Below are 10,768 nucleotides of genomic sequence, written 5' to 3'. Positions count from 1 at the left end.
CTTGGGTTTTTATACTTCCAACCAGCCCATGCAGCAGATAAGCTCTGATGGTTGTGTTACATGTGCATTTTTGTTTGAATGAGGAGTAAGGTTAAAAAAAAAAAAAAAAAAAAAATATATATATATATATATATACTACTCTTACAGCACTAATTTGCCCCACTATATGGTATACTAATGCACTAATATGCACTCTATGGAGGTACATAAGCTACAAAGTGTCCCTTTTTATTTGAGTATGTCTATGTGTGAGAGTTCTGCACCAGTGACAAGCTATTGAACCCCTAAAGATACACTTTTGGCACATTTTTTTCTGACAGTGTACTGTACAAACACAATCACCCAACCATATTATTCTCCTCGAGTACTTTTTGTGTCTTAGTTGAAGACATTTCAAATTCAGTCAATTCGGTCAGGATCAATAATAGAGCTGAGAGTTAGATTCAGAGTTAATAATTCATCTTTTATGCTTTGTTAATCATTCTAACTGAATGACAGTGATAAAAAAGGAAAAAAGAAGATAAGAGAACAGTATAGGGAAGAAATGCATCAAACAGTAGAGAAAAACAGTAACCCTTACATTTTGTAACCGAACCTAATGGATTTAGTTTGATTTAATGATGTTAAAAATAGTATTAATTTGTAGAGAAAATTTCACCCATTCAATCATCCTCATAAACCAGTATGATTTACTTATTGTCAGCAGAACACAAAAGTATATTGAAGAATTTGCCCAAACAAAATTTGACTCTACTGACTTTTTATTGTATGGACAGTCAAGCCAAACAGTGAGTAAATTATGACCGAATTTGGTAACACTTTAGAATAAGGTTCCATTAGTTAATGTTAGTTAATGTATTAATTAACATGAACAAACAATGAATAACACATTTATTACTGTATTTATTCATCTTCGTTAATGTTAGTTAATGAAAATACAGTTATTCATTGTTGGTTCATGGTAATTCACAGTGCATTAACTAATGTTAACAAGCACGACTTTTGATTTAAATAATGCATTAGTAAATGTTGAAATTAACATGAACTAAGACTTATAAATGCTGTAGAAGGATTGTTCTTGCTTAGTTCATGTTAACGAAAGTAGTTAACTAACATTAACTAATGGAACCTTATTCTAAAGTGTTACCCAGAATTTTTATCATCTAGATTAGGGATGTCAACGATTAATCGATGATCGATTAATTGTCGATAAGAAATGCAATCGATTAAGGCTATCGATGGTCGGTTAACCGATTCAATGTTGGGCTGCGTGCGGCTCATGCGCACTCAACACGTGCGAGCGGCTGTGAGTGACGGTGACGATATATAAAAGCATCATCATTCATTCAAAATGTACAAATTAAGCTTTTAATGTGATTTAAACTTTAAATTAAATTAAAATAGAAACAACATAAAAGTTCTTCAACATTAAAAGCAATAGAAATGTAGTTACTAATCATTTCATCAGATAACTGTTTTATATCGTGCGCTTTGCAGGGCTGCGGGACACAGTGACAGGACAGGTAGTCTATTCATTCCTACAACTTGTTAATTCATTCCTACGAATTATTAATGTGGCAATTGTCCATGTTTCATTAATTTTGTTCCCTAAATAACCCATGATTTAAGTGAAATAAGGGAACAAATTAATAAATCGAACGAATTCTTAATTCATGAAATCTTTAATTTCCCTTCCCATGTTTACCACAGTAAGAGATGCGAAAACAGTTATTAAAAGCGAAAGATAATAAAATAAACCTGGGAAATTAGAGGGTTAGACTATGAATATTTAGGAAAAGAAACAATGCCTAAATATACTGAATTTGTGGAAATTCGTGACCAACCGGCAAACCAGAACAAAGCCGCGTAAATGAAGACAATGGGGTCCAAAAGCATGGTCGCGATCTAACATTTTCCAGTTAACCTATTATTCCTCTAATAAACAAACCTTTTATACCACACTTGTCATAATCAGATCTTATCATTTCTAAATAAATAATTGCTGGATTCAAAACAGCGATTAATAGGCGCTGTGACCGACACATTCCTGGAGCTATCACTGCTGTCACTAAACGGTGACGCCGAGCATCGTTCACAAGTTTCTGCATGGACCTGACTATGGCACAGGTTCTAAGCCCTGGGACAAAATGGGATGCTTTAAGGAAAATTTATAGCCTACTAAGTAATAGGCCCAACATAAAAATAACAATTTGTTTTCATGTTTTTTTTTTTTTTAAATAGGCAATGCAAAATATATCCGACTTAAATAGGCTAATTAAGATTAACGGATTTAAAACAGAAGTGTGGGCGCTCCATAAGTTCACAAAAAAAAAAAAAAAAGGATGACAACGCATTCTGTTTGTTTGCTTTATTTTACAAGAGCACAAATCTTCTGTTTTTATTGTGAGTGTGCACAAATGAAAGTAAACACTTTTGCGGAAAATATATATATTTTTTTTAATGTCTCAGCTGTTTCGATCGCACCGGAGCCTGCTGCACACGTATATTCTAGCGATTCAAACTTACATCGCAGTCTGTTCATTATCAAAATAAAATGTCAACTAAACATTAAAAGGTTACACTGGTCAGTTTAAATAGACCGTAGTATAGCGGTCCTCTCTGCTGTTATGCCAAGGACGTTTTTGCTCATATGAAGAGGATCATCTTTTCCGTCTATATGCGAATGCGTTTTAAGTACAAGCCTAGTTTACATTATAAATAATAGTTTGACATTCAAATACATTGCGAATATGGAAACATTTCGATTTGTGCCGAATGAGACATGAGCAATAACCTCCAAATTAATCTAGCCAAAGCCGCGCTCGCTCATCCTCGTCTGCACACATGCACTGTCACGATCTAATGCGCTGTATGCCGGATTTTTAAAAATCTGACATTTTCTAGGACAGAATCCAGCAGGATCAAATTAATGTGAGCAACTGTGTTTTGGTGCAGCAGCGCCGATGTAGTTCACTTAATGTGCAGCGCAGTCACACGCGCTCCACATTTCGGATAATTTTATTTTAAATACAATAATGTCCGTTGAAAACATTGCAATTGTGCTTTAAAATACAACAACGAGCACCACAAAACCATTTAAAGAGGCGCGTTCAGCGTTCTCCGTGCGGGATTGGAAACTGTCAATAAAGTAAAATGACCTCAAAAGTATGGCGGCTCTCTTCATTTTATCAAATGATCATAATCTCATCTATTCATTTTATAATCCTGCTACTAGCATTTTATTCAGACTAAAACCTCTTTAATTCAAGTGAGAATTCGCGTTTTGTGTGTGTGTGTGTGGCTTTTGCACATCCTGTCATACCGCTGACTGCGTGCCTGCAATAGACGCATTTTGCAGTATTATGGTTAACGATTAATCGATTAATTGATCGTTAATTTAAACGACGATCGATCATGGAAATAATCGAAATTTGACATCCCTAATCTAGATGAACTTTAATAAATAAGTTTATTTAAATGCACAATTGACCCCTTCACAAAAACCTGCCCTCCTTAGTTATTGTTGCTATGTCCGACAAGCCATGCCGCTCTCACACAAAGCAAGGAGGAAACTGACAACACACTGACAGACAAGACAGAACCGTTTACTTCTGGTATGAAACAAGGTCTCAGTTTTAAAATGTTGTCTTTTTTAAGAAATTCAAACAATAAATAGGTACTGTTTTGTTGCTCTTTAATGTGTCGTGGCACACGTAAACTGATTGTCTCTTCATACTGTATTTACTTAAAGCACTAATTAAACAGAATATTTAATATTTTATTTAAACTGCGAAAAGACATCAGTGTACACAGTTTTTCAAGTCCCCCGAAGCTAATCTACTCTAAATCGTTTCATTTGTTTGTTGGGCAAGATGGTGGATTTGGTGTTATGATTGGTCAGATCACCTGTCAATCAAGCAAAACTTTTTTGGAAACTGTCAAATAGGTTCACAATTTTCATGTCAACTGAAGCAGATAAGGCTTTTGGATATATAGTTCTACTATTTTATTTAAACACTTGAATCTGTCAAACAATGTGGTGATATCCTCTTTAATATAGGCTTCATCTGATTTCTAGAGCTTGCACCGAATTCAAGCTTCAATTTGGACACATTCACTGAAAAGGCTTTGCCACTGGAGAAACGTAATAAAGAATTCACTTTAAGGTGGTCTCAAGATTGAGCCCCTCTGAGGGTCTTCGTGATCGATCCATTCCAGGGGGCTAGTCTTTCACTCGCTCATTCTTCTTCTCTTTTCTCTTCCTCCCTCCCACTCCTCACTTAACTGCCTCTCCCTTCCTCCTTTTTTTTTTAGTCTATTTTTAGACCCCTGGTGGGGAAACCCAATACATGTGGGATAAAAATAACACACAGTGCTGTTGACTGACCTGATATCTCCATTCAAGGACGGCCTAAAATCTGCATTCGAACCTCCTTCTACAAATGATCACATTCTCGAATATCACAGATGGAGTGACATTTGAAATGGCGTCCAAAGTACGCAATGATTACAGACATGTCTTTAAACGTATTGGGGAAGAAAAATAGCACTACTGTGTGGTGAACATTTACCATTGTGCTTGAACCACTACTGTATTCACTTACCAAGAAAAAGGCTAATTTTGGAGTTTGATTTAAAGACTTGGGCCGATCAGAGAATCCCCAGCGTTCCACAGAGAAATGGCCCACAACCAACCCTCACTATCGTGTCGTTGCTGTGACAACCGTGACTTCAAAGCGGTTTCATCTGAGAGAGGCGGGAAGTAGGGGCGAGTTAAAACATGAAATCAACAGAAAGAGAGAGAGAGTTAGAGTTTGATGGAACAGGACAGGGGAAGGCAAGGAAGCAAGAGGGAGAAGCTCACAGTCCAGTCAGTGAGAACAGAGAGCGGGAAATGCAGAAGTACCCATGTGAAGATTATGTAAATCAGGACAGATTATAGGGACATGCACAGATGATTTGAATACATTTATGCATATATATGGATAACTTGTACAGGCAGCTCATACAGAGCAGGATGGATGGAGACAGAACAAGAGCAACAGGGAGAAAACAATTTTATGGAGAATGAAAGAAATAGAGATTTTTGTAATATATATATATATATTACAAATGAAGTGTGTCATTTCTGGCCTCAAAATCATAAAATATAATAGAAAAATTAATTATACAAACATTACTGAGCACTACTCCTGCAGCTACACACAAAAAAATATTCATTTATTAATTGATAAATCATATACAGGCACATTTTTTTTTTCCACACAAACACACACAATGTAGTGCCTAGTTATTTCTTAAAAAATCTAAAACTAGCATTATCTTCCTTTTCTTCGGTCCATGAGAGCAAAGGCAGTCTCAAAACCCCAAAGGGAGTTAATTATGAGCATAGTGAACACTTATGATGCTATATATATACTGTATGTACACTTAGACTGAAAGACATCAATCCATGTACAACGACAGATGCTCAATTTTAAAAGTGAGGAAAGGTTGTCAAAAGGTTTACAGTTCAATTAAACTGACAGCAAACCAATCATTCACAAGTTTACTTATTGAAATAATTTTTTAATGAGCTGTATGCATGTAAATATAGGCTAGTGCATGGAAATGATTAAAAGTGTTTTTGTGACGCACTGGATGTTTTTAGGACTGTTTTGTGGCTGTGACCCAGTTCGGGGCAGTGCTGTGCTGTGCCTTGATGTTCAGTGTGTGTGTGTGTGTGTGTGTGTGTGTGTGTGCGCGTGTGTGTGTGGCCTCGAGCTGTCCAGCTCTGCCACATCTGTGACAAAAATCACTGGAACTCAAGTTTTTGAGGACTTCTGACATGTTGCATGATATCGTGAGTTTTGTTCAGTAATAATAATTGATAAATTTTAATCTAATACATTTTCCAAAAATTTACTAAGAAATAATAAATGGTACTTTTACAGTAAATGGTATTACACAAGATACCTAAGACTCCTGCTGGAAGAGTATATCAGTAGCCTAATAAAAGCTCTTTAATTTTACTTGAATCTGTTTTTATTATTATTTAATATCTTTAAAAATTACATTTACATTCTTATACAGTCTCCATAAAAGATAATTATTCAAAAATGTCAACAATGTTCCTTGTATTATTTAGGTTTCAGAAAATCCCATCATAAATGACAAGAAAAGCACAACATATATCTTAATCATCTTACAGAATCTGTGTGATATTTGACTTAAAGAGAGACTACAGAGAGACAGATAGATAGATAAAAAGAAACACTTTTATTCAATGAGGATGCAAATAAATGCTATTCTTTTGAACTTTATATTTATCATAGGATCCTGAAAAAATGGCTTCCACAAAATGATTAAGCCACACAACTGTTTTCATCATTAACAATAGTAGTAAATATTTCTTGAGCACCAAATCAACACATAGAATGGTTTCTAAAATGTATGTAGCACTGAAGCAGTGGAGTAACTGGAGTAATGGCTGCTGAAAATTCAGCTTTGCCATCATCACCGGAATGAATTGCATTTGATTATAAAAATGTAATTATATTTCACAATATTACTGTTTTTCCTGTATTTTGATTAAATAAGCACAGTCTTGGACAGCATAAGAGACTTCTTTCAACCTTAAAAGCAATCTTACTGACCCAAAGTTTTAAATGGAGCACATTAAAATAATATTTTTTTTATTATCATAATTTAGCCTGGATTTAAGATATTTTAGTACATTCCAAAGAACTGACAGGTCCTGGAGGATGTGTCAAGAGCTTTACTGCTCAGGACAAACCAGTGACTCATGAAACTACCACAAAAAAAGACTACAAACAGTCATCGATGCTCGAGGAGACATGACATGATTTTAGGAACCAAGAACTTTTAACAGGATCATTTCAGAAAATTTTGACTTGTAGAATACAAATAAATAGCTTTCCTCATATAAATGCATCCTGGCTGAACTAAATAAGAACATGATCCCTCTTATTTTCACTGAAAAATCATAAACGCTGCAGATTCTGCAAAAGGCATTTAAAGTTGCAAACAGATGTAGAGAGAAGCGATGCTGTTAAATTCAGTCAAGGATTATATATATATATATATATATATATATATATATATATATATATATATATATAAACACTATGTGGAAAAAGTCTTTGTTTATTTTCTCGTACCTTAATTGCTCATTACTGTCAGAAGTCTACTGAGCGCAAAAAGACACACACAAGTGTGTATAAACTCACTTAGAAACTCACAAATTACATAAGCCCCTTTAGGTCAAAATACAGGCGCAATCTGTTCTTATTATCTACACTCATACAGGGCTGCTAATAGTCTTGTTAGGAGAAACAGGCCCATTTATTAATTAATTTGACTAATTAGGATACCGAGGTGAGCCAGGAATGAACTAGGAAATGCTTCAGTGGCCAACAGTTAAAACAAGCCTCTTTAATTATCACCTTGACTTCACCATTAGTTATAGTTCAGAGCATATTATTACCTAGAAAATGTCATAACTAAAGGGACATTTAAAATTGCCTTACACCCACTGCTGGCATTCACTCCTGCTCCCAGCGATTATCTAACAGATAGAATTGAGAGTGCAGCCGCTTATGGTGTCAGATCACAGTTTCTTGTTATCACGAAATGTCTTAAGGCCACAGCTTGCCATTTGAATCTAATGATGTTTGGATTGCATGTATGGAGCGGTTGTGTGCTGCTGGCACGTCTCTCATGTCATTAGAGCTTGTAACTGTTTATATTCCCATCCGTCACTCCTGACTTTTGACAACTCATTCCCAGGAGTGAAAAAAACTTTGGGACCATTTTGGTCTTTCAATCTCCAGCTTCTGTTATTCATGCTTATTTAGACGGATGAATTCTCTGAAGATCATGAATTAAGATGTAGGCTATTCAGACAAATCAACACTTTTTGTTGTAGTCATCTCAATGCTAATGTACTTGATTCACTGTAAAAATATGAAATGTACAAGTGAAAAGAATATATATATTTCAATACAGTTGGTGTTGGACAATAATTGGTACAACTAAAATAATAAACTGGTTCTGAATCACAGCTAGTGATGCTCAGAATTGTTAATTTAAATCAGTTATTTTCAATGAATCAGTCAAATCACTCCAAACTGATTCATGTGTGAATCATTCTGAATCAACATTATTTTTTAAAAATGCTTGACTGTAAAGGCCAATAGCTAACAGCTGACAGCTGTTAAAACACACCAAATTTCTGTTTTCAGTTTTAATTTGACAGTAAATACTGTGTGAAACTGAACTAGTGTTTTAAATATATCTCTATTATAAAGCTTGCTGTTATTCTTTGACGTTTTCTTTTGTAAAATATAATAAAACATATATTTTTATACGTATTATAGGCTACATTCATTTCATATTAAATGAATGGCTAGCCCATATGAACATTTATAATTAAAAAAGAAATGGAAAAAAAAATCACATATCCCACTTGCAGTTTTCTCATTTCTTATTATATCTCGTCGCTGAGATATTTAACTGACAGTGACATGTTAAAGAGTTTTTTTTTTAGCGATGCAAATTAAATTCCACCGCGTCATACGTGCCCAAGATATCCTCCACGCGCGTATAAAGAGATTCCCCGTCAAGCTGCCCCAGTTCAGCCTGAGAGCGCCCCACTGCTGTCAGCTGCGGCACATGCGCAGGATCAATTTATCCACCACTCTGGAGTTTATTAGTATATTTAATGCGTCAAGACAGGCGGGCTATATTTTCTTTGTATGTTGTCTACCACGGAGGTTCTTGCCCTAAATATGGCTGTAGTGGATTTAATAGGCAGAAGACTGTGTAATTGGTTGTCACTCCGATTTATGGGCTACGCTGTTGAACGTGTCCGTTTGGGAATTTCCTGTAAGGAAGTATGGAAATGCTGTCCTCTTGCGGCATGGTATGAGAATGCCATGATGTACTGTATGGGCCTTTCTATATTCATAGATTTTATTGATGTAGTAACAGTGAACATAGCATACAGCTGAAAATTGAAAACCTATTTTTTGAAAACCTGTAATTTCTTCCTATTTTAACCTAATAATAAACAAAGTTATAGGAATTGTAAAATAACTAAAATATGTAAAACTCATCAAAGTAGCGAGTCTGTGACATCGATCTACAGACGGGCAATCGGTCTCATTAATGTTGATGCTCAGTATTCTCTTTATTTGGATCATGCTGGAGAACGTGATCATTAGGTTTTACATGATGATTTTTTTTTTTACTCAAATTGTTATGCCAATAAAACTATTAAATATATACAGACGCCTTTCCACTATTGATCTCAGACATTCTGAGCATGTTCATTAGAGATCTCACTGTATACCAGAATTAATGATCATTTTGCTTACAGGCAAAACATTACTTAAATGTGTCAACAACCTAGAAGATAAAAGAAGCTAATTTCTTAATAAAGTTTTAAAGATGTCCTCTGAACAGAAATCCTTGATGCACCATTTGGGGTTCCTCGGATTGTTGCACTGGTAGAAACCTCTGGAGAACCCCTAAAATGGAAGTTCCTGCAAGAATTCTAAAAGACACTCGAGGCACTTGAAATACATATTTGAAGTTCTGTCCACAAGGAATGGGTATTAGAGGTACCTTCAAAAGCATGCTTAGATGTTCTCCAGAGGCTTCTGCCAGTGTGATGATCTGAGGAACCCCAAATGGTGCCTGAAGTATCTTTTAATTTTCACAGTGATTAGAGAGCTCCTGCCCTCCACCTCTCAGGATCGGAGTCAGATAATCTCACTGCAGGCATCCATTCCCTGTGATGCTGTAATCCAACTTTCACACAATAGCAGGAGCTCTATCAAGATAGAAATTTTCCTGAGTGCATTTTACCAGAGGCAGCAGTTTATCAGCGCATTTTCACAAATCACACCGTTAAATTAATTTCAGATTAATGTTCATTTTATCTTGCTCTCCCAGTCCCTCTAATCCCAGATTCCTCTCTTTTGTCTATACGTCTGTCCTTTCCCCAATCTTTCTCAAACCTTCCTGTATGATCTCTTATCTTCCTTCTCCTTGGCCTGATTTCTGCTCTACATTCTACTTGCAGAAAAGGAGGCGAGAGAGAAAAATCATTCGAAGTCTGGGGAGATCCTCGCCCATGCAATGACACATCAAATGGAATTGCTTTGGTGATAAGACATAATTTAAAGAGTCAGATGTCACTGTTTATTTGAATAACCTTCTGATCCTACATTGCAGTTAAGATTAACATCAGATGCTAAGAAAGTTTGATATGAAATCCTTATGCATACTAATCAATACTCATCCATACTGTATGTAATCCTACAAAGTAAGAGTATATCGAGCAAGGCTTTCTTAACAACATTCTCTTTTTTTCCTTCCTCTTCAATCTCCAACTAAAGCCCTGAAAGGTAAAGATTTTCTTACAGCTCGCCTCTTATTTCCTTCATTAATCTCCAGTAAATGGCCCCAATCGGTTAATTATATTCCCTCTCTGGCAGCATGGAAACATAAAGTGTGGTTACATAAATCTTGCATGTGTGACTAATTAAAAAAAATAGGAGAGTGAGTTCACGGACTTATGATACCAAACAAAAAGGGAGAGAGACAGACGTGAAAAGGGGAAGAAGAAGAAAACGAGGCCGCAGTCTGTTCAAAATATCTGATGTTTGATAAATGCTCAATCTATTACTTAGGTAACCCTTAGTAACCTCTCATTCTCGCTTTTCTCTTTCTGGAAAATGAGTAATACTAGTTGCCTTCACCT

Source organism: Carassius gibelio, chromosome B19 (assembly GCF_023724105.1).
Source record: "Carassius gibelio isolate Cgi1373 ecotype wild population from Czech Republic chromosome B19, carGib1.2-hapl.c, whole genome shotgun sequence".
NCBI classification, from domain to species: domain Eukaryota; kingdom Metazoa; phylum Chordata; class Actinopteri; order Cypriniformes; family Cyprinidae; genus Carassius; species Carassius gibelio.
Note: the sequence above shows the minus strand (reverse complement) of the source record.